Source organism: Triticum aestivum, chromosome 7B, assembly GCF_018294505.1.
Source record: "Triticum aestivum cultivar Chinese Spring chromosome 7B, IWGSC CS RefSeq v2.1, whole genome shotgun sequence".
NCBI lineage: Eukaryota > Viridiplantae > Streptophyta > Magnoliopsida > Poales > Poaceae > Triticum > Triticum aestivum.
This window is the reverse complement of record NC_057813.1, coordinates 703140557-703166695: the sequence shown is the minus strand read 5'-3', so window position 1 is coordinate 703166695 and position 26139 is coordinate 703140557.

The window sequence follows — 26139 nt, the reverse complement described above, 5'->3', positions numbered from 1 at the left end:
TCGTTATGTTGAGATTGCTATTGTTTCTTTCCGCCTCCTTGCATATGCTAGTTTTTGCTTGCCTTGATAATTTGTTTGCCTATAAAATTCCTATGCATAGGAAGTATGTTAGACTTAGATGTGTTTATCACGTGTTTTATGATGCTCTCTTTGTGCTTCAATTCTTGTCTTTCTTGTGAGCATCATTTAAATATCAATGCCTAGCTAGGGGCGTTAAACAATAGCGCTTGTTGGGAGGCAACCCAATTTTATTTTTTATTTTTGTTTTTGTTTCTGTTTAGGAATAAATAATCCATCTAGACTTTGTTTGGATGTGGTTTTATGTTTTAATCAGTGTTTGTGCCAAGTAGAACCTATAGGATAAGCTACGATGATAGTTAATTTGATTCTGCTGAAAAACAGAAACTTTGTGCTCACGAGAAAAAATTCAATAAATCACAGAAACGCGATTTTGCATTGATTGTTTTTGCTGCTGATCAAAATACAAATTTTCCAGTACGTCCTATTTTGGTAGAATTTTTAGAGTTCCAGAAGTTTGCGTTAGTTACAGATTGCTACAGACTATTCAGTTTTTGACTGATTCTGTTTTTCGTGTGTTGTTTGCTTATTTCAATGCATCTATGGCTAATAAATTAGTTTATAAACCATAAGTAAGTTGGAATACAGTAGGTTTAACACCAATATAAATAAAGAATGAGTTAATTACAGTACCTTAAAGTAGTCTTTTGTTTTCTTTCACTAACGGAGCTCACGAGATTTCTATTGAGTTTTGTGTTGTGAAGTTTTCAAGTTTTGGGTGAATTCTTTTGATGGATTATGGAACAAGGAGTGGCAAGAGCCTAAGCTTGGGGATGCCCATGGCACCCCCAAGATAATCCAAGGACACCAAAAATTCAAAGCTTGGGGATGCCTCGGAAGGCATCCCCTCTTTCGTCCACTTCCATCGGTAATTTACTTGGAGCTATATTTTTATTCACCACATGTTATGTGTTTTTGCTTGGAGCGTCTTGTATTATTTGCGTCTTTGCTTGTTAGTTTACCACATTCATCCTTTCTGTACACACCTTTTGAGAGAGCCATACATGATTTGGAATTTGCTAGAATACTCTATGTGCTTCACTTATATCTTTTGACCTTGATAGTTTTGCTCATTGTGCTTCACTTATATCTTTTGAGCTTGATATTTTGCTTATAGTGCTTCACTTATACCTTTTTGAGCATGATAATTTTTGCTCTAGTGCTTCACTTAGATCTTTTAGAGCATGGTGGTGGATTTGTTTTAAAGAAACTATTGATCTGTCATGCTTCACTTAGATTATTTTGAGAGTCGTTAATAGCATGGTAATTTGCTTAAAGATAATATACTTGGTATTCAAGATATGTGAAACTTTCTTTTGAGTCCGTTGAATACTAAGATAAGTTTGATGCTTGATAATTGTTTTGAGATATGGAGGTGATAATATCAAAGCAATGCTAGTTGGGGTGATTATGAATTTAAAGAATGCTTGTGTTGAAGTTTGTGATTCCCGTAGCATGCACGTATGGTGAACCGCTTTGTGATGAAGTCGGAGCACAATTTTATTTATTGATTGTCTTCCTTATGAGTGGCGGTCGGGGACGAGCGATGGTCTTTTCCTACCAATCTATCCCCCTAGGAGTATGCGTGTAGTGCTTTGGTTTTTGATGACTCCTAAATTTTTGCAACAAGTGCATGAGTTCTTTTGATTAATGTTGAGTCCATGGATTATGCGCACTCTTACCCTTCCACCATTGCAAGCCTCTCTAATACCGCGAACTTTTTGCCGGTATCATACACCCACCAAATACCTTCCTCAAAACAGTCACAATACCTACCTATCACGGAATTTCCATAGCCATTCTGAGATATATTGCCATGCAACTTTCCACCGTTCCGTTCATATGACACACATTACTTTTGTCATATTGTTTTGTGCATGAACATGTAGTTGACATTGTATTTGTGGTAAGGCCAGCTTCATAATTTTCATACATGTCGCTCTTGATTCATTGCATATCCCGGTACACCGCCGGAGGCATTCATATAGAGTCATATTTTGTTCTAAGTATTGAGTTGTAATTGTTGAGTTGTAAGAAAAATAAAAGTGTGATGATCATCATTATTAGAGCATTGTCCCAGTGAGGAAAGGATGATGGAGACTATGATTCCCCCATAAGTCGGGATGAGACTCCGGACGAAATATAAAAAAAGGCCAAAAAAAAGAAGAGAAAAGGCCCAAATAAAAAAAATATGAGAGAAAAAGAGAGAAGGGACAATGCTACTATCCTTTACCACACTTGTGCTTCAAAGTAGCACCATGATCTTCATGATAGAGAGTCTCATATGTTGTCACTTTCATATACTAGTGGGAATTTTTTATTATAGAACTTGGCTTGTATATTCCAATGATGGGCTTCCTCAAAAGTGCCCTAGGTCTTCGTGAGCAAGCAAGTTGGATGCACACCCACTTAGTTTCTTTTGTTGAGATTTCATATATTTATAGCTCCAGTGCATCTGTTGCATGGCAATCCCTACTCACTCACATTGATATCTATTAATGGGCATCTCCATAGCCTGTTGATACGCCTAGTTGATGTGAGACTATCTTCTCCTTTTTGTCTTCTCCACAACCACCATTCTATTCCACCTCTAGTGCTATGTCCATGGCTCACGCTCATGTATTGCGTGAAAGTTGAAAAAGTTTGAGATTACTAAAGTATGAAACAATTGTTTGGCTTGTCATCGGGGTTGTGCATGATTAAATACTTTGTGTGATGAAGATAGAGCTTAGCCAGACTATATGATTTTGTAGGGATAACTTTCTTTTGCCATGTTATTTTGAGAAGACATGATTTCTTTGATTAGTATGCTTGAAGTATTATTACTTTTATGTCAATATGAACTTTTGTCTTGAATCTTTCGGATCTGAATATTCACACCACAATTAAGAAGATTTACATTGAAATTATGCCAAAGTATCACTCCGCATCAAAAATTCTTTTTTATCATTTACCTACTCGAGGACGAGTAGGAATTAAGCTTGGGGATGCTTGATATGTCTCCAACGTATCTATAATTTTTGATTGCTCCATGCTACTTTATCTACTATTTAGGACTATATTGGGCTTTATTTTCCACTTTTATATTATTTTTGTGACTAACTTATTAACCGAAGGCCCGGCCCAGAATTGATGTTTTTTGCCTATTTCAGTATTTCGAAGAAACAGAATATCAAACAGAGTCCAAACGGAATGAAACCTTCGGGAACGTGATTTTCTCACCGAACGTGATCCAGGAGACTCGGACCCTGCTCCAAGGAACAACCGAGGAGGTCACGAGGGTGGGCCCCCCCCAGGGCACGCCCCCATACCTCGTGGGCCCCCTGTTGCTCCACCGACGTACTCCTTCCTCCTATATATACCTACGTACCCCCGACAAATCAAATACGGAGCCAAAAACCTAATTCCACCGCCGCAACTTTCTGTATCCACGAGATCCCATCTTGGGGCCTGTTCCGGAGCTCCGCCGGAGGGGGCATCTACTATGGAGGGCTTCTACATCAACACCATAACCTCTCCGATGAAGTGTGAGTAGTTTACTTCAGACCTTCGAGTCCATAGCTAGTAGCTAGATGGCTTATTCTCTCTTTTTGGATCTCAATACAATGTTCTCCCCCTCTCTTGTGGAGATCTATTCGATGTAATCTTCTTTTTCCTGTGTGTTTGTTGAGACCGATGAATTGTGGGTTTATGATCCAGCTTATCTATGAATAATATTTGAATCTTCTCTGAATTCTTTTATATATGATTAAGTTATCTTTGCAAGTCTCTTCGAATTATCTGTTTGGTTTGGCCAACTAGATTGGTAGTACTTGCAATGGGAGAAGTGCTTAGCTTTGGGTTCAATCTTGCGGTGACCTTACCCAGTGACAGAAAGGGTTGCAAGGCACGTATTGTATTGTTTCCATCGAGGATAACAAGATGGGGTATTTATCATATTGCATGAATCTATTCCTCTACATCATGTCATCTTGCTTAAGGCGTTACTCTATTATTAACTTAATACTCTAGATGCATGCTGGATAGCGGTCGATGAGTGGAGTAATAGTAGTAGATGCAGAATCGTTTCGGTCTACTTGTCACGGATGTGATGCCTATATACATGATCATTGCCTGGATAACCTCATAACTATGCTCAATTTTGTCAATTGCTCAACAGTAAATTGTTCACCCACCGTAGAATACTTATGCTCTTGAGAGAAGCCACTAGTGATACCTATGGCCCCCGGGTCTATTCTTATCATATCAATCTCCATCACTTTATTTACTTGCTTTTGCTTTTACTTTTTACTTTGCATCTTTATACCAAAAATACCAAAAATATTATCTCTATCAGATCTCACCCTCGTAAGTGACCGTGAAGGGATTGACAACCACTAAGCATTGGTTGCGAGTAGCTATCGTTTTGTGTAGGTACGAGGGACTTGCGCGTGGTCTCCTACTGGATTGATACCTTGGTTCTCAAAAACTGAGGGAAATACTTACGCTACTGTGTTGCATCATCCTCTCCTCTTCGGGGAAATCCAACGCAAGATCGAGACGTAGCAGGCCACGGTCCAATTTTTTTTACATATGGACTGTCTGTTGGAGCTGCGTTTTTGGCCTCAGACGGTCCAAAAGTTAGTTACTTTTACATTTGGACCATCTATTGGAGATGCCCTTATCACATTACTAATATAAATTCGGGTGGCAGCATCACTTCGCTTTGATCTTGTCTACATTGTCAGGGCTTGCACTTCATTCATGCAAGTTGATTTGATCGATGAAACCAGGCCAAGTATATACTAGTACAGAGTTGCTAACTTAACTGGCCAACTGAATGGACAATCGAAGTAATATACACCCAATGCATTTAGGAAGTTAATAGGTTAAGATGAAGATGACCCACAAGGTAACGATATTGTCTAGGCCTAAGTAGGAACAAAATGCTCTGAATAAATTGCAAATCTCACACGTCTGCTCTTGTGCACATGAAAAAAGAAAAGCATGATTGAACCCTTCCTTTGGCAAAGTAAACTTAATGCAGAAGCAACGACCAGCCTATGAGTTTTTCAAGCCTTGATTTTGTTCTGATGTTAGATCACTAGTCTAAATTTCTGGAGGATGCTTTCTCTAAGTAGGGACAGCTTCAGGCATTCACCTCCGTTCTGTCCTCTTCTGCAACAACTTGGCAGGGTACAAAACAAAGTAGGGCCAACAGTTCCAAGTGCCAATGTTGCTATCAATGAAGCCTATCAATTCGACTTGTCACGACAAGTCAAATTGACAGGCTTCATTGATCGCAACAACCAAAACGATTAGTTGAACTTGAACTGCCACAAGACACTCTCGACATACTGTCAGACATCTCTCTCTTCTCTAAAAATTGCTGACAGCGAATACGACTATTACGATCAATATTCATAACTAAGGCTACAACCAAATGATGCCAAAACACCTGCCTTATATAAACATACAAGACTCGCCCACAACATATTATGTCTGGAAATTCTTCAGGTTACAGCAAGCAGCTACACTATTAACTTGTTTACTGCCAACATCATGATATATGTTTTGTTTAGACGACCTAGCTTTTAATTCAAGTAGCAGCATACATATGGCTCTATGGATCCTGCGCCCAGGGTCGGCTGTGGCTCGGACGGACGTTGCAAATGCCACGAGCTGCTGCTTCATGGTTGATGGCTGAAGGCACAATGCTGCTTATTACACAAAGTAAAACAAAACTAAACTTTCTCATCAACTCTGGCAAAACACACTTCACTCTACACTGGAAGTCTCAGTCCATCTCTTATTCCTGACTTTGCTCTTCTCTTCTCCTCGTCTTGAAGCAGAGTAAGGACAGCCAACTGAATAATATAAAAAGGACAAGTGAATCATGCAGAAACATATAGGACTCACTCACTGCCATTTTTCCTTGCAGATTCTTCCCTCGGGTTATAGTAACCAACTGAAAGAATATAGAAATCACAAATAGTCCTTAGTAAGGCATGCAGCTAGCTACATTATTAGTTGTCCTTTCAACCACAAATATAAATCACAAATTGTCTGCCAAAGTGCCGATAATGCACAACGCACGAGACTCTTCTTTCCCGATCTAACTTTTAATTAATGAAGCATCACTCTGGCTCCGCGCATGGGGAAAACAACACATAGGGAACCCTCTCCCAGCCATTGGCATGCACCATCTTCATTGTTTCCACATCCATCTCCGTGGCGTCGTCCAGAAGTAGTGGTAGTATGACGTGAAGAAGTGCAGGCGGTAGTTAGAGCAAATGAATCATCTTTCTGATGTATGTACGCGATCTATACAAGAACTTACGAGAGGAAAAACTACAGAAGAAAATATTCAACGATGGCTCCCTCGCCCTCCTTCCTATTCTTTACTTTACATAGGGGTTTACAAATAATTCACAAAAAACATGGCACACGTAATTGCCCAACACGACGTGACCCTGATAAGCAGGTTTAAACCCTCCTATCTCATTATCTGGTCGATTCCTAAATGCACACGATACTTCCGAAACTGTTTTATACTTCAACAGTTCGGTTACAACCAGACTCCTAACACAATGTGCTTCCTCCTAACATTTACCCCCCTAAGCATGTTGTATCATCATTTCACAGCTGCTACTCCAATTCTCTTCCTCATCTCCAAAAATTTCTGTTTTCCAAGAGATTTAGTGAAGATGTCAGCGAGTGATAGCCCTTGTGCTCATCGCTATAGCCAAGGAAGGCACACTCAACCGACTGAGCAGTCAGTTTGGTGCGTTCTCGTGGGGCAAGAAGGACATAGCACACACATCCAAACATACGAAGAGCTGAGTAGTCAGGAGAACGTCCAGTGAGACACTCCATAGGGATACCACCCTGCCAAGCAGTCGATAGCTGAATGTTGATGAGATATGTGGATGCAGAAACAACCTCAGCCCAAAAATGAGGCGGAAGGGAAGCGGCAATCATCAGCGCACGAGCCGTCTCAAGAAGGTGACGATGCTTACGTTCGGCAATGCCATTCTGAGCATGAGCACCGGGACATGAGAACTGGGCAAGGGTACCCAGTTCTGCAAGAAAACCACGCAACAACTGGGAGATAAACTCACCAGTGGAGTCAGCACGAAAAGTGCGAATGGGCGTGGAAAACTGGGTATGATTCATGGCAGCAAAACATTTGTATATAGAGAGAACCTCGTTACGAGATTTCATAAAGTAGAGCCAAGTGTAGCGAGAGAAATCATCAATAAACAAGACATAATAGCGATGACCACCTTTCGAATCAAAGGGAGCAGGACCCCAAACATCAGAATGAACTAAGTCAAAAGGACGCTGAGATACCGACTCACTGGTAGGATAAGGCAACTGGGTCTGTTTGCCAAGTCTGCAACCATTACAATTTAAAGAAACATCTCCAAATACAGACCCTAAGAGGCCCTGGCAAACTAAAGAAGACAAGCGAGAGCCACAGTTGTGACCAAGGAGATGATGCCACTGTTGGAAGGACGCAGACGAAGAGGCAGCAAGAGCATGGGAGCTGGCAGAGGTGGTGGTAGTGGAAGGAACATGAAGCTAGTCAACCTCCCAAAGGCCCTCTGACTCACGGCGCCGGGGGCCAGCACCAACCAAAGCCTTGGTGCGACGATCCTGAATGGAGCAAGAGTGGGTATCATGAATGACACGACAACCAGAATCAGTAAGTTGGGCAGTGGAAAACAGATTCATAGTAAGGCGAGGAACATGGGAAACACTAGGAACAGAAAAAGATGGAGTGGAAAGAAGACCACGACTAGCAAAAGGGAGAGGTGTGCCATCAGTGGTAAGAACATTAACAGGCGAATCAAGAAGTCGGAGAGAAGACAACACAGAAGAATCAGAAGACATATGGAAGGAGGCTCCAGAATCCAAAACCCATGAAGATGTACCTGACTGTGTAGATGCCTGCGGTGGTGGAGAAGTGGATGCAGTCACAGCAGGAGCTGAACCAGTCGATGAAGAGCCTGAGGAACCCAAGAGGCATTTGAGCCTCACAATGTCCTGGTCAGTGAGTGACGGAGTCGAGGAAGATCCAGGAGTCCCACTGGAAGAGGAGCGTCGTTGGTCTCGCTTCTTCTTACGACAATCAGACTCTGGGTGACCTAGCCGAGAGCAGTAGCCACAAAAGGTGTCACGGCGCGACCGACCCCTCTCAGTATAAGCAGGGCGACCCACCCCCCTGAAGCTGTGGGGAGAAGCGGTGGAGCGGTGAGCCGAGCAAACGACACAGGAACCCGAGCAGCCAATACAGACGGAATCACCAGCAAACCAGCAGAGCGAAGGTGAGTCTCCTCAGCATGAAGCTCGGCAAGCACCTCCGAGATAGGAACACGACCACGAGCAAGCAAGTGAGCACGTCTCGGCTCAAACTCAGAAGAGAGACGAGATAAGAACTCATGGACCCGCTGAAACTCCAGATCAGACCGAGTAGTCTGATAGCAACGACAGGTGCCACAAACAACTGTCCGAAGAGAGTCAAGTTGACGCCAGATGGCAGAGCACTGTGAATAGAACTCATCAACAGAGGAATCACCTTGCTGGAGTGCGTGCTCCTGACGCACCACAGATAGATAAAGAGTATCACCAGAGGGCTGATAGCACTGACAAAGATAAGACCACATCGCTCCAACTGTGCCAAGTCTCATGAACTCTGAAGCAAACTGAGGGAGGACACTTGCAGTGAGAACAGCAGCAGCACGAGCATCGTCATTGCACCACTGAGTGTAAGCAGAGAGATCATCGCGGTACACCGAAAGAGCATCGGAATAAGAAGATACCTGCTGATCATAAGCACCAACTGCAGCATCATCAAGGGCCTTGGCGGCATCCCGGTCATCCTGAGAAGCAAGTACCGGCGGCACCGGTGGGATTGGGGCCACGGGCGCAACAGGGCATGGAGGGCAGGGGAGCTCGCCAGAAAGAACACCCCACAGAAGCGGACCACGCATATGGATGTGCATGAACTCCACAAACTCAGCATAGTTGGTGCCATCAAAGATCACTTTGCACCGGGGAACAACAACATAGCCCGCAAAAGACATGACAGAACTCTGTGTTTCTCCTCTGTTTTTTTGTCAACTCCCCCTGATCTGGATCGGGGCAGAGAACCTCACGCTAGCCCAATCCAGCCCCGAGTGGGGGAATCGGGAGGCTAGGAGGACTGGCCCGGGGCTGCACCTACGGCAGCAGGTGGAGCAGCAGCAGCCCCAACCAGCGTCAGGGGAAGACGAGGGCGGTCGGGGCGCACTCAGCCAGGGGCGCGGCTGGGGCGCGCGAGAAAAGAAGCAGCGCGGCCGGGGCGCGGCCTGGGCACAGCCGGGCGAAGAGGGCGCGGCCAGGGCGCGGCCTGGGCGAGGAGGGTGCGGCCTAGACGCGGCCGGGCCTGGGCATGGCTGAGCACGTGAGCGCATGCGCGGGCAGGGGCTGCCAGGCGCGGAGAAGATGACCGGCGACGGGGGAGGAGATGGCCAGCGACGAGGAAGCTAGGCACGGAGCTGCAGCATGCGGGAGAGGAAGAGGAACCTGACAACTGATACCATGTTGGATAAGTGAGCAACTAACATTTCTTGAGGGCCAAAGGCCATTACATATACATGTGTGTCAAAGTGCATTAAACCCCTTATACAACGGGGATACACCAAAAAGGGATTATACACATCTAACAAGGAGTTTGAGCAGAATTGCAATCTGTCATGCCACTGATCTCTAGGATCGTTCTCGCGTATGCCTCCTGACATAGCTTTAGACTCCCTTGTTTTTGATACACTTCTCTGCCTAGATAGTATCTCATCCTCTCCTGTTATCAGTAGGTCATCCATGTATACTTCAACAATTATGAGAGATTTTTCTCCCCCCCCCCTTTTGTACATAGCATGCTCAAATGGACTCCTCTCTCAAATTTGAGAGATATCAATGTGCCATTTAATTTAGTGTTCCACACTCTCGGAGCATGATGTAAACCATACAGAGCTTTGTGAAGTTTCAACACCTTTTCTTTACTCCCCACCTTGATGAAACCTGGAGGTTTCCTTTACATAAACTCCCTCCTCTAACACACCATTCAAAAATGCCGACTTTACATCCATATGATGTAGCTTCCACGATTTCAGAGCTTTGCAATTAGCAGCCGGACAGACTCCATCCTCGCAACTGGGGAAAAAACCTCACCAAAGTCCACTCCTTGCTGCTGTACAAATCCTTTAGCGACAGGGCGAGCCTTGTGCTTGATCATCGATCCCTTCAAATTTTTTCTTTTCTTTAAATACCCACTTTAGACCTATAGCTTGGTGTCCTTAAAGAAGATTGGTTAATGACCAAGTCTTGTTATCAATGATTTAGTCCATCTCCTCTGCCATTGCTTTCCTCCAAGTCTCTGCTGCATCACCTTGTTCTGTCAGGTCTGCAGCCTCAGGCGGATTTCCTGCCATGGCAGCATTTTCCGTTGCCGTGGCAGAAGAATTTGCTGCTGGGGGTGTTACCTCTCCTGCCATGGCAGCTGCGCTGGGGCTTTTGCTACTGCTCTCAATGGGTCATGAAGGGGTTGATGGTGAGCCTAAATCAGCAAACTCCGGAACACTCCCTTGTACAACGGGTGTGCTCGGTGCTTCCCCTTCGTCTCCATGGTCATGATTGTGCTCGCCATAACCTGCATTATGGCGATCATCAAACACATTAAATATATCACCTGAAGAATGCGGAGCTGGTTTAGTTGATGAATCCCAATTCCATGCTTTTGCTTCTTCAAAGATAACATCTCGAGTTACTCTCAGCATCCTAGTACAAGGGTCATATACTCTGTATGCTTTTGATCCAGGCTCATATCCAACCAACACCATGGGTGTGCTGCGGTCTCCTAGCTTTCAAATGTGATCTCCTATTGTTTTTAAATGTGCTACACACTCGAATGTGTGCAAGTGTTCCACAATAGGTTGTATGAAGAGGAAAACTTCTTACCTCGTAGAAAGGGGACGCTGTGTGTATATTATAGGCAGGGGTGCGAGTCCTTGTAACGCATACAGTTAAGATTACATGAGGGATTACAACTTGGAGATCAAGCTAGGAAGAGATAGAGTTATGGTTATAGAAGATAAACATCTCCTAGCCTATAACCGAAGACTCCTGCTGAGATACGCTGCAAGTCGCCCGAGTACATTGGACCTACACGGCAGACTTGATACCTGATGTTTAACATAGGTTTCCTCCCGCACCATCCTTCGTACAGAGTCTTCCCGCTCACACTTTTGGTGGGCGCTCGATTGAGCAAATAGACTGCCGTGGTAACGGCCGACCTCCAAAATCTTCCGGGTATATTTTAACTCCTTAACATACTCCGTGACATAGCTACAACCGTATGGTTTCTTCTCTCTTCCATGCCGTTTTGCTGCGGTGTGTAGGCAGCCGTCAAGTACCTTCTAATGCCATGTTCTTCACAATAGGCATTGAACCTCTTGGATCTGAATTCACCACCTCTATCTATTCTGAGAGCTTTCAACTTTGCTTCAGCTTCTACTTCAGCTGCAACCTTGACCTTTTTAAATGCTTCAAAAGCCTGATCTTTGGTCTTCAGCAACACGGTCCACATGAACCTGCTATAGTCATTGACAATTAGCAAAAAATACCGATTACCAGCTGGGGTAGCAGGTGTGATTGATTCACACAAATCACCATGCATCAAGTACATAACCTTGCTTGCTCTAAAATTTCCCTCATAGGGGAATGGGTTACACTTCTGTTTCCCAACAAGACAACCATCACAAAGATGCTCGACATTCTTGGTAGACCTTGCACCATTTGATTCTGCCCTAGTGTACACAACGCTAAGAAATTCATATTACCGTAGCGTGCATGCCATTCCCAGGCATTCTCCTGCATACCAGCAAGCAAACAAACGGGGTCGGTGAAACATCGTGGATGTCGCCTAGAGGGGGGGTGAATAGGCGCTTTAAAATAATTACGGTTTAGGCTTGAACAAATGCGAAAGAAACCTAGCGGTTAAATTGTCAAGCACAAAACCTACAACAACTAGGCTCACCTATGTGCACCAACAACTTATGCTAAGCAAGATAGACTACAAGGTGATAGCAATATATATGACAAGAAACAATATGGCTATCACAAAGTAAAGTGCATAAGTAAAGGGCTCGGGTAAGAGATAACCGAGGCACGCGGAGACAATGATGTATCCCGAAGTTCACACCCTTGCGGATGCTAATCTCCGTTTGGAGCAGTGTGGAGGCAAAATGCTCCCCAAGAAGCCACTAGGGCCACCGTAATCTCCTCACGCCCTCGCACAATGCAAGATGCCGCGATTCCACTAAGGGACCCTTGAGGGCGGTCACTGAACCCATACAAATGGCAACGCTTGGGGGCGGTCACCGAACCCGTACACTTTGGCAACCCTTGGGGGCGGTCACCGGAACCCGTCAAATTGCTCGGGGCAATCTCCACAACCTAATTGGAGACCCCGACGCTTGCCCGGAGCTTTACACCACAATGATTGAGCTCCGACCAACACCAACAGTCTAGGGCGCCAAGGCACCCAAGAGGAACAAGCTCTCGGGTGCCCAAACACCCAAGAGTAATGCTACCTCTTGAGCACTGCGATGGATTTCCTCGAAGAGGAGAGGATGATGCAGTAAAGTAGCGTAAGTATTTCCCTCAGTTTTTTAGAACCAAGGTATCAATCCAGTAGGAGATCACGCACGAGTCCCTCGTACCTACACAAAACGATAGCTACTCGCAACCAACGCGATTAGGGGTTGTCAATCCCTTCACGGTCACTTATGAGGGTGAGATCTGATAGAGATGATAAATAATATTTTTGGTATTTTTGATATAGAGATGCAAAGTGAAAAGTAAAAGGCAAAGTAAAAACAAAGAAAGTAATAAAGTAATGGAGATTGATATGATGAGAATAGACCCAGGGGCCATAGGTTTCACTAGTTGCTTCTCTCAAGAGCATAAGTATTCTACGGTGGGTGAACAAATTACTGTTGATCAATTGACAGAATTGAGCATAATTGTGAGTATATCTAGGTATAATCATGTGTATAGGCATCACGTCCGAGACAAGTAGATCGAAACGATTCTGCATCTACTACTATTACTTCACTCATCGACCGCTATCCAGCATGCATCTAGAGTATTAAGTTAAAAACAGAGTAACGCCTTAAGCAAGATGACATGATGTAGAGGGATAAATTCATTCAATATGATAAAAACCCCATCTTGTTATCCTCAATGGCAACAATACAATACGTGCCTTGCTGCCCCTGCTGTCACTGGGAAAGGACACCGCAAGATTGAACCCAGAGCTAAACACTTCTCCCATTGCAAGAACTACCAATCTAGTTGGCCAAACCAAACGGATAATTCGAAGAGACTTGCAAAGATAACTCAATCATACATAAAAGAATTCAGAGAAGATTAAAATATTATTCATAGATAAGTTGGATCATAAACCCACAATTCATCGGTCTCAACAAACACACCGCAAAAAGAAGATTACATCGAATAGATCTCCACAAGAGAGGGGGAGAACATTGTATTGAGATCCAAAAAGAGAGAAGAAGTCATCTAGCTACTAGCTATGGACCCGAAGGTCTGAAGTAAACTACTCACACTTCATCGGAGAGTCTATGGTGTTGATGTAGAAGCCCTTTGTGGTAGATGCCCCCTCCGGCGGAGCTCCGGAACAGGCCCCAAGATGGGATCTCGTGGATACAGAAAGTTGCGGTGGTGGAATTAGGTTTTTGGCTCCGTATTTGATCTGTCGGGGGTACATATGTATATATAGGAGGAAGGAGTACGTTGGTGGAGCAACAGGGGGCCCACGAGGTAGGGGGGCGCGCCCTGGGGGGGCGCCCCCCACCCGCGTGACCTCCTCGGTTGTTCCTTGGAGCAGGGTCCCAGTCTCCTGGATCACGTTCGATGAGAAAATGACGTTCCCGAAGGTTTTATTCCGTTTGGACTCCGTTTGATATTCTGTTTCTTCGAAATACTGGAATAGGCAAAAAAACATCAATTCTGGGCTTGGCCTCCGGTTAATAGGTTAGTCCCAATAGTAATATAAAAGTGGAAAATAAAGCCCAATATAGTCCAAAACAGTAGATAAAGTAGCATGGAGCAATCAAAAATTATAGATACGTTGGAGACGTATCAAGTAATAAGCTTCTCAACTTGAAACTTCCACGTATCACCGTGGAGAACTCAAACCGATGCACCAAATGCAATGGCAAGGGCACACGGAGTGCCCAAGTCCTTCTCTCCCAAATCCCACCGAAGCAACTAATGCTAGGGAGGAAAATGAGAGGAAGAACAAGAAGGCGAACACCAAGAACTCCAAGATCTAGATCCAAGGGGTTCCCCTCATGTAGAGGAGAAGGTGATTGGTGGAAATGTGGATCTAGATCTCCTCTCTCTTTTCCCTCAAAAACTAGAAAGAATCCATGGAGGGATTGAGATTTAGCAAGATCGAAGAAGGTCAACAATGGGGGAAGAACACGAGCTCAAAGAATAAGGTGCGATGGGGAAGAAGACACCCTTTTATAGGTGGGGAAAAATCCAACTATTATGCTCATAGCCCGCACAGAGCGGTACTACCGTTCCAAGGAGCGGTACTACCGCTAGGGCGGTAGTACCCCGTTGAAAAACAACAGCGAGGAGGCAAAAGGCCAGTAGAACCGCTGGAGTGGTACTACCGCTCGTCCTCACGGTACTACCGCTCGACCTCACGGTACTACCGCAAACAGTAGCGGTACTACTGCTTGCGAGCGGTACTAAAAAAATACTTCTGTACCTACTTCCGCTGAGCAAAACATGAGATTTTCGTCCGAAGCGGTACTACCGCTTAGGAGCCGCGGTAGTACTGCTCTCGAGCGGTACTACCGCTCAGGAGCCGCGGTACTACCGCTCTGGAGCGGTAGTAAAAAATTACATCCGCTCTAGTCGCGGTAGTACCGCTGCAGCCTTTAACAAAACAACCACAACTTTTGCAAACGGACTCCGAATTCAACGAAACCAAGTTTGTTGGAAAGCTAACGACATGGTCTAACACAACATTGAGAGAAATATCAAGAATAAGCAAATGAGAAAAGTCCCATAAGAAAAAGGTGATAACCCTTCCTCGGATAAGACCGGTAAAACCTCCAACACCGAAAACATCATAGAAGACGCATGCGAACTCCATTTTCGATGAACTCAAGCTTGTCATCAAGATGAACATAAGCTCTAAGACTCACAAAGATAACCAAACAAGAACCAAGAAACATGATGCAAGGATGCAATGGTTTGAGCTCTCTACTAAAGATACGATCAAGCTACCAACTTGAGAGCCCCCCTTGATAGTACGGCAAACGATCCTATAACTCGGTCTCCCAACTACCACCACGAGACCGGTAAAATAGAAAACCATCAAGGTCAAACCTTTGCCTTGCACATGGTCCACTTGAGCTAGATGAAGACTATCTTGACTCCCTCAAGTTGGACCACCTTTCTTGATTGCGTTGGCTCGATGAAGACTAGATGATTGCTCCCCCATAGTCCACTATGGGTGAGCCACTCTTAGGCACATCTTCACAAGTCCATTGTCACCACAATGGATGGCAAGATTCAAGCACTTGATCTCTTCGTGATGCTCCACTTGAACTTGCACACGACAATCTTGATGACGATCACCACTTGATGTCATCCTTTCCATGGGTTGTATGATATCTGCCTCTTGACGCAAGCCCATGGACACGTACCTAACCCCACATAGAACTCTCACATAGACCATGGGTTAGTACACAAAGTGCAATGGACAATGCTTACCATACCATGGGATCACTTGATCCCTCTCGGTACATCTTCTATGCTTTGTGAGTTGATCAACTTGATTCACTCCTGACTTAGTCTTGATCAACCTTGAATCTTTCCAACTCTCTTCATTTGGATGATGTCTTGAAGGTAAACATGAATGATCACACAATCTTCTTCTTCAAGACATGCTTGCAATAAGCTCAACACTCACATGACTAATCTTTGGATAATTCCTTAATAGCACATTGGTCAACTCATAAACTCCTTGAAACCAACACATGGACTTCAAGAAAAACCTATGGACAAATCCTTCAAATATAACTCAAGACAACCATTAGTCCATAGAGATTTTCATCAATTACCAAAACCAAGCATGGGTTCACCGCATGTTCTTACAATCTCCCCCATTTTGGTAATTGATGACAATCACTTTCAAGAGAGTTTATACAAGGAATTATGCATCACCATGCAATGCAATAACCAATGATGCATGAGAATGAGATGGAAAAGCTTAGGAACCAAAACCAAAGCAAGGAGAAGACTCAGACAACTTCTCCACAAAACTCTCTGAAACTTCTCTCCCATTGGCATCGATTGCCAAAATGGGCGAAAATCTTAGAAGGCCAATATAAATTGTGGTCCTCCAGAAATTGTGTATTTCTCAACAAGAGAGTGGAATGCAATACACATATCCAACTGTCAGTACTTGGAGGAAGACAAACTATAGTGAGGCCCAAAGATTGCAACAGAAAGATATGCCACAAAGACATAACGAAGAGAGACACAAGCAATCAAAAGATACCAATTGAAGCAACTAGACCAATAATCCTACGAGCCACAAGAAAAGATAAGAAAAGAGCAAAGGAGTGTTCTAAAGAAACTAGAGAAGCTCCCCATGATTTGTGCACACATAAGAATATTTGTATTTGAATACAAAGTGCACAAAATAGGATCATAGCTCCCCCAAAATCAATAGAAACTCACATCCAGTGCAAGTGAGCAAATAGGAAACAAAGCCTAGCACTTGCAACAAGCACATGGTTGAGCAACATGTAAGAGAGGCAACTTAAGAAAAGGCTCAACCAAAAATGATGTGTGTGACTCATGGCGAAGCACTTGAGAAGACTAAAATTAGGATGAGCATTAAGCATCAACATAGTCTTGAAAGAATGAGGCGCACGGTGCAAGGCCTATCATTCCCACACACAACTGGCAAATGGGTTCAAAAGCTTACTAATAAGCAAATAGAGAACCTATGCTTGTGACAACCCGTGGTGAAGATAGACGAAGAGAGGTTCATCAAGACGAGGGATACCAAGCCTCGTAAAGATAAGAAAGAGGAAAATAATCTTCACCACACAAGAGTGCATCAAGATTCAACGATAGAGGACACACACTCAAGGCAAAAGCTTTCACGGAGCCACCAAAGAAATAACATAAGAAATACAAGGTGGACATGAAAGAAAGGATATCATCTAGATATGAAACTTCTTTCAAGTGTATAAGATTCTAGGTAGACGAAATCATGAAGATATATCTACAAAGAAGGATGTACACCCGGAATAGTTACAACACGAAGGAACAAGATATCCAAAAGGAAGTCATAGACCAATAAGATATTTTCTTGGAAGCATAGCACATGGCTAGATATGGTCTTATTGGATATAGATGAATTCCTACCACACAACCATCAAAGACATCACCACTAGCAACATGAGATCATCGTTGAGATGCTTTGAGAAAGGAAACAAGTATCACAAGAACTAGTGAAACACATGCCATGATACAACCTACACAAGGTTGATGCAATAAATGTGTGCATGAAGTAGATAAAGATACTTGTTACCGAGATATCATTGGAAGGATGTAGTAGATACACATTGAAGGTAGATAGTAGTTCATTGATCATCCTAGCTTGACTCCAAAATGCACATGGTGACAACACCTTCCTTGTGAGTGAGTCGAGCATCCAATGAATCTCCAAATGTTCCTAGAAGAACAACACACACTAAACGGTACCCAAACTCATCGGGACCAAATAGTTAGAAACACCAATACATAGGACAAACTCCACATAAATATGTTCATATAGATTTGAAAAAGAATTTCATGCACATCTCATACAAATTGAGACTAGGTGGAGTTTCCCCTATATATTGAGTCAAAGAAAGAAAGCATGCCATAAAACATACATGAAGTAAATATGCATGCTCAAGACTTTCAAGAACTAAAACCAAAACAAAACGAAATGCCAAGAGAAAAGGATACCAAATAGATAAATCAACACTTGGAAGATATCATTAAAGATACAACAAGGAGTGATATATCCATTGATACACACTAAAATAAAAGATGTCAAACTCCCAAAGAGAGGATGGTTCCAAACGAACCAAGCTCTCAAAAAAGTTTCATGATGGCATAAAGTACCAAAAAGAAATGGCTTGCCTTCCACCTACACACTTGATAAGGATCACAAGAAGAGTGTTCTAGAGAAAATAGGATAGCTCCCCCACGAGTTGTGCATTATATAGGGAATTTGTATTTGAATACAAAATGCCCAAGGTGGGATCACCACTTTCACTATATCTAGAAAACCCTAGACAAGAACAAGAAATAAACAAGATACACAAGTGGTATGGAAGACAATGGGAGTTGACACAAACCTTAGCAAGCGAAAAGGCAAATAAAAACAAAAGCCAATGTAAAGATGATCAATAAATTCTACCACACAAAAGTGACTACCAATTGTCAAAAGACAAGAAGTATTTGGAAATAATTCCCGGTGGTAGATAACAAGGATATCCGACATCATCTTCACACCAAACACAAGCAAATTGCAACTTGTAGAGCTAACATGCCACCTAGGAACAAGATAATCTACAATATCAATTCTAGGTGACAATATCTCAAATGTACACATTTTCTAGGCTTGTAATATGCACTTAGCATATTACTCCCCCATACTGTGATACCAATAAGAACTTAACAAGAGGCAATAAGAGGACCCAACAAGAAATAATCAATGGAATTTTTAGAATTTGAATTTCTCATGAGAGATATACCACCTAGCGACTAGATAATCATGTAATATCAACACTAGATGGTATTCCTCATGTACACACATTTATAGGATTGTGAGGTGCACAAAGCACATCAATCCCCCAAAATGGGATGTTCCATTAATCTCTCACGCGAGCCAACTAGGATACAAACAAGAAGCAAAAAGGCTCAAAGCACGACACACACGTACATGATGTGCAAACCATCACACATAGTTGGAAGCACAACATATACAAACACATGCAAGGAACAAAACCAAAACATGCAAGGGGGAAAGTAACTTTCAATGTAAACAATTTAAGTACAAGTTACCGCTAGGAGGCACATTGGATATAAGATAGAAACTTGCTAATCCAATTGACTTGGCTTGAGACAATAAGAATGATGAAGTCCCCTTAATTCTTCATAATGTAGCCAAGTCTCCAATGCCCTCCATCAACACCTATTGATCAAGTTTGAGTTTGGTGGTCCCCAACCAAGTTGGGTCCTAAGAGGTTAGTCACAATAGGCTTGGCTACCCAAATGGTTCTTTTCTTGACACCACTTTGAGTACCAACAAACTTGGCAAACACATTGCCAACCTTATCCTTCCCAAGAGAATAGATATCATCAATAATAATTGGGTTGGATAAGTTACCACTAGTGCATGAAGAAGCGACGTGACCTTTCTCATGACATAAGTAGCAATGTCTACTCTTCACTTTCTTCTCGCTTGATTTCTCAACAAGAGAAGCATTAACTAGAGTCTTCTTGAGAAGTGGCCTTTCTTCAACTTGAGGTTGAGCATGAGATTGAACTTGTGGCCTCTTCCCTTGTTGCTTGTCACTAATGGCCTTCTTCTTGAATGGGCAAGATCTAACATGATGCCCTTCAATTTTGCACTTGAAGCAAATAATCTTGGATGAATTCTTGACTTGCTCTTCGCCCTTCTTCTTGATTCTCTTAGACTTCTTATTCTTATTGGATTTGAATCCAAGTCCACCTTTGTCATTGGGGGATTTTTGCACACTCAAGATATTGTTGAGTGTGGAATTCCCTTCATGACCCGTTTCCAAGTCTTTCTTCAAAGATGTGACTTGGGCCTTGAGCTCTTTGATTTCCTCTACATGGTTAGTCTCAACACAAGTACTAGAGGAAGTATAAGCTTCATTGTTAGAGTAACAAGGCAAGGAAATCAATTCATCACAAGATGTACCAACATTGTGAGTAGAAGAATTACAAGGACTAGCACATGGCAATATACTATCTTGACTAGAAGTAGTGCTAGTATCCACATGAGGCTCACTAGATGTTACCTTAGCAATCATGGCCTCATGAGCTATCTTTAGCACACTATGGGATACTAAAAGATCATCATGAGAGCTTGAGAGCTTTTCATGACTTTCTTCCAATTTCCCATAATTGCTAGATAGCACGTCAAGTTGAGCCCCTAGCTCAACATTCTCCTTCAAAATGGATGCTTCACAAGTAATAGAGTTAGTAGCACAAGCACCATCATTTACAACAATAGGAGAGGACAACTTGGCAAGCTCTTTTAAATAAGAAGCTTCAAGTTGGGCATGAGACTCGGTGAGTTTGATGAGCTCACCCTTGATGACCCTTGAGCCATTTTCGAGGTGCTCAAAATCCTCAAGGAGTCTAGCATGAGAAACTTCAAGCTTAGCATTTCTAGTTTTGAAATCATTGGCCATCTCAAGAGCTCTATCATGAGATTCCCTCACTCTAGATAATTCTAGAGAAAAAGTATCCTCAAGAGATTCAGAGGTGGTTTGTTCATGTTCAAGAGCTTGAGATAGCTCCGCGATCTCATTTGCGTAATCACGCTCAAGAGCTTCCATTTTCTCAATGGTGACCTCATGCTCCTCTAGACGAGATTCCAACTCCTCAATGTATTTCTTGCCATCAATGGCAATCGACATTATTTCCATGAAGTTGGAACGAGCAATTTTATTTTTATGAAGATCTTTAAAAATCATTTCCCCCTTAATTTTTAAGGAGGCAACATTATCATTCTCTTCATCATTATCCTCATCATCATTAGCATCAACATCATCATCAAGAGACATATTGGGGTACAAAGTAGGAGATACCTTTGACGCTTAGCCATAAGACAAAAAGCAATAGATGATGATGTAGGATCCCTTGAGGCACCATTAAACACCACATCTTGTTCCATGGAGTGTTCGGTTTCCTCTACATTGTTAGCACAACAATTCGAGGAAATAGATGCATTTTTATCATGGAAACAAGACATAACAAGCATATCATCATGAGATTTAGTCGAGCAATTTCTACATGATATGCAAGGACTATCAACAAAAGCATGTGAAACATTTGGAGTTCTCGAAGTGTTAAAGTCCAAAGAAGGAGCATTGCAATAATATAGTGATGAAGGATCATCCACAATAAGCATACTATCATAATTACAATGACCAACACTACTCACCATATCATTATCTTGTGGCAAACCACATGTAGGTGAAGTAGAAGAAGTTGAGAAGACTATACGGCCGGAGGTGGAGGGAGAACAATCATCCCCACAAATCTTGGACACACCATATTTATCTTGAAGCTTCGTCCACAACTCATGAGCATCCCGGAACGGCGTGACTTGAAATATAACTACAATGCTCAAAGCATCAAAAAGAACATTAGAAGCTTGAGCATTGAGATAAGAGTTTTTCTCATCCTCTAAAGATAATCTTTGGGGATCCTTTGGAGGAGAAAAACCCATATCTACAATTCGCTCTAAATTTGGGTCCATGACCCTAAAGAGATTAAGCATGAGAATTACCCAAACATCAAAATTTGTGCCATCGAAACTAAGAGTGTCAGAGAATCCTAATCCCCTAGTCGACATCTTTACTCTCTGGGCGGTTAAGCCCAACAAAGAGAGACGAGGCTCTGATACCAATTGAAAGATCGTGGATGTCGCCTAAAGGGGGGGTGAATAGGCCCTTTAAAATAATTACGGTTTAGGCTTGAACAAATGCGGAATAAACCTAGCGGTTAATTTGTAAAGCACAAAACCTACAACAACTAGGCTCACCTATGTGCACCAACAACTTATGCTAAGCAAGATAGACTACAAGGTGATAGCAATATATATGACAAGAAACAATATGGCTATCACAAAGTAAAGTGCATAAGTAAAGGGCTCGGGTAAGAGAGAACCGAGGCACGCGGAGACGACGATGTATACCGAAGTTCACACCCTTGCGGATGCTAATCTCCGTTTGGAGCGGTGTGGAGGCACAATGCTCCCCAAGAAGCCACTAGGGCCACCGTAATCTCCTCACGCCCTCGCACAATGCAAGATGTCGCGATTCCACTAAGGGACCCTTGAGGGCGGTCACCGAACCCGTACAAATGGCAACCCTTGGGGGCGGTCACCAAACCCGTACACTTTGGCAACCATTGGGGGCGGTCATCGGTACCCATCTAATTGCTCGGGGTAATCTCCACAACCTAATTGGAGACCCCGACGCTTGCCCGGAGCTTTACACCACAATGATTGAGCTCCGAACAACACCAACCGTCTAGGGCGCCAAGGCACCCAAGAGGAATAAGCTCTCGGGTGCCCAAACACCCAAGAGTAATAAGCTTCTCAACTTGAAACTTCCTCGTATCACCGTGGAGAACTCAAACAGATGCACCAAATGCAATGGCAAGGGCACACGGAGTGCCCAAGTCCTTCTCTCCCAAATCCCACCGAAGCAACTAATGCTAGGGAGGAAAATGAGAGGAAGAACAAGAAGGTGAACACCAAGAACTCCAAGATCTAGATCCAAGGGGTTCCCCTCACGTAGAGGAGAAGGTGATTGGTGGAAATGTGGATCTAGATCTCCTCTCTCTTTTCCCTCAAAAACTAGCAAGAATCCATGGAGGGGTTGAGAGTTAGCAAGCTCGAAGAAGGTCAACAATGGGGGAAGAACACGAGCTCAAAGGATAACGTTCGATGGGGAAGAAGACACCCTTTTATAGGTGGGGAAAAATCCAACCGTTATGCTCACAGCCCGCACAGAGCGGTACTACCGCTAGGGCGGTAGTACCCCTTTGAAAAACAATAGCGAAGAGGCAAAAGGCCAGTAGAACCGCTGGAGCGGTACTACCGCTCGTCCTCACGGTACTACCGCTCGACCTCACAGTACTACCGCAAACGGTAGTACTGCTTGCGAGCGGTACTAAAAAAAATACTTCTGTGCCTACTTCCGCTGAGCAAAACACGAGATTTTCATCTGAAGCGGTACTACCGCTTAGGAGCCGCGGTCGTACTACTCTCGAGCAGTACTACTACTCGGGAGCTGCGGTACTACCGCTCTGGAGCGGTAGTAAAAAATTACATCCGCTCTAGTCGCGGTAGTACCGCTGCAGCCTTTACCAAAACAACCACAACTTTTGCAAACGGACTCCGAATTCAACGAAACCAAGTTTGTTGGAAAGCTAACGACATGGGCTAACACAATCTTGATAGAAATATCAAGAATAAGCAAATGAGAAAAGTCCCATAAGAAAAAGTTGAGAACCCTTCCTCGGATAAGACCGGTAAAACCTTCAACACCGAAAACATCATAGAAGACGCATGCCAACTCCATTTTCGATGAACTCAAGCTTGTCATCAAGATGACCATAAGCTCTAAGACTCACAAAGATAACCAAACAAGAACCAAGAAATATGATGCAAGGATGCAATGGTTTGAGCTCTCTATTAACGATACGATCAAGCTACCAACTTGAGAGCCCCCCTTGATAGTACGGCAAACGATCCTATAACTCGGTCTCCCAAGTACCACCACGAGACCGGTAAAATAGAAAACCTATCAAGGGCAAACCTTTGCCTTGAACATGGTCCACTTGAGCTAGATGAAGACTATCTTGACTCCCTCAAGTTGGACCACCTTTCTTGATTGCGTTGGCTCGATGAAGACTAGATGATTGCTCCCCCATAGTCCACTATGGGTGAGCCACTCTTAGGCACATCTTCACAAGTCCATTGACACCACAATGGATGGCAAGATTCAAGCACTTGATCTCTTCGTGATGCTCCACTTGAACTTGCACATGACAATCTTGATGATGATCACCACTTGATGTCATCTTTTCCATGGGTTGTATGATATCTGCCTCTTGACGCAAACCCATGGACACGTACCTAACCCCACATAGAACTCCCACATAGACCATGGGTTAGTACACAAAGTGCAATGGACAATGCTTACCATACCATGGGATCACTTGATCCCTCTCGGTACATCTTCTACGCTTTGTGAGTTGATCAACTTGATTCACTCTTGACTTAGTCTTGATCAACCTTGAATCTTTCCAACTCTCTTCATTTGGATGATGTCTTGAAGGTAAACATGAATGATCACACAATCTTCTTCTTCAAGACATGCTTGCAATAAGCTCAACACTCACATGACCAATCTTTGGATAATTCCTTAATAGCACATTGGTCAACTCATAAACTCCTTGAAACCAACACATGGACTTCAAGAAAAACCTATGGACAAATCCTTCAAATATAACTCAAGACAACCATTAGTCCATAGAGATTGTCATCAATTATCAAAACCAAACATGGGGGCACCGCATGTTCTTACAGTCGGCGCGATCAAGATTCAGTATGTAGAGGCCATTCCTTGAACGTTTCACTCGTGCGAGCAGTGCACGCTGATGGTCAAACACCAACCTCATTCCATCCTCAATGACGACCTTGCAACCGCGCTCTTCGAGTTGGCCGAGACTTATAATACTACTCTTCAGTATGAAATACACATCTGTCAGCACATTGTGTTCTCCCTTCCATGTCTCAAATAATATGGTTCCACGACCACAAATCTGCACTGTCGAGGCATCTCCAAATTTTACAGTGCCGCCAACTGAAGTATTCAATTCAGAAAATTGATCAATATCGTCAGTCATGTGATTACTCGTTCCGGAGTCCAAGTACCAGACATTCGCACCAGCTTCGACCTTTTCCTTCTGCTGCAGATGCACTTTATCCTCTACAAGTGTCACATATTCAATGAGCTTTCTCTGTTTTTTCTCTTCCTGAATCTCTTTAGGCACGAGCATGTGCTTTGGATGTTCTTCAATCTGCTTATCTTCCATGAGCTCGCACAACTCTACTATCAGCATCTCAGGCTGATCATCACCTCCCTTTGCTATGAAAGCTTTTACTTTCTTTGGTGGCTTGCGACATTTAGATTTTTATCGTCGAAAAATCCCACAGTTATGGCACTTAATTTTCTTCTGATCAAATTTCGGTTTCGTAGGGGCCTCCAACTCTTCTTCTGATTTCTTCAGGTTACGCAGATATTCCTTCTTGCCACTGTTGCTTGCTCCTCCCCTTGTTTTTCTTGTCGTTTGACAGTTGCATCCAATCGTCTTGGTCGGGTACAAATTCTCACTTTCCTTCGGATCGCCGAAGTTCAACCTGATCCTCTCATCATCGGCTTTAAATCTCCCGACGAGTTCTGCGATCGACAAGGTCTTGAGGTCCACGCACTGTTCGATTGAGGTGATGATCTGCATGTATCTTGGTGCTGCAGCACGGAGGAAGCAACGTACAATCGCGATATCCGTTAAAGTCTCTCCAAGGTCCTTGATGGAGCTGGTGATCTCAACTACCCTCGTGGCAAAATTTTCCATGGATTCACTTTCATCCATCTTAAGACTTTCATAATCCCTCAACAGAGATTGTAGACGAGCCTCACGAACACGGTTGTGCCCTTGGTGAAGTTCCTTGATCACCTCCGAGGCTTCTGCTGCCGTATTCTTCCTGGATACATGACGTGCTGCATCACTGGGGATGACGGAGTAGATCACAGACGTGGCCTGCTGATCCTTCTTATATTCTGCACCTCCCTTCTTGTATGCATCGCCTCCAGGATCGATCGCATCCCAGATTTGGATGATCCTTTTCCCATGCAGGGTTACCTTAATGGCAAAGAGTTCCCGCAATAGGATGAGGATGATGATTCAATACTGCTCTCTCAAAGCTATGACCGACCAGTCATCACCACGTAGTGTGTAGTCACTTCATATGCAACCATAATGTATTGATGCAACTCGAGGCCACTACCAGTTGCACGTCTAATCAATAAAGAGATCATGCTCCGAATTTCTAGCTGCATCATCAATAGACCTATCTATTCTTGCGCGCAAATAATG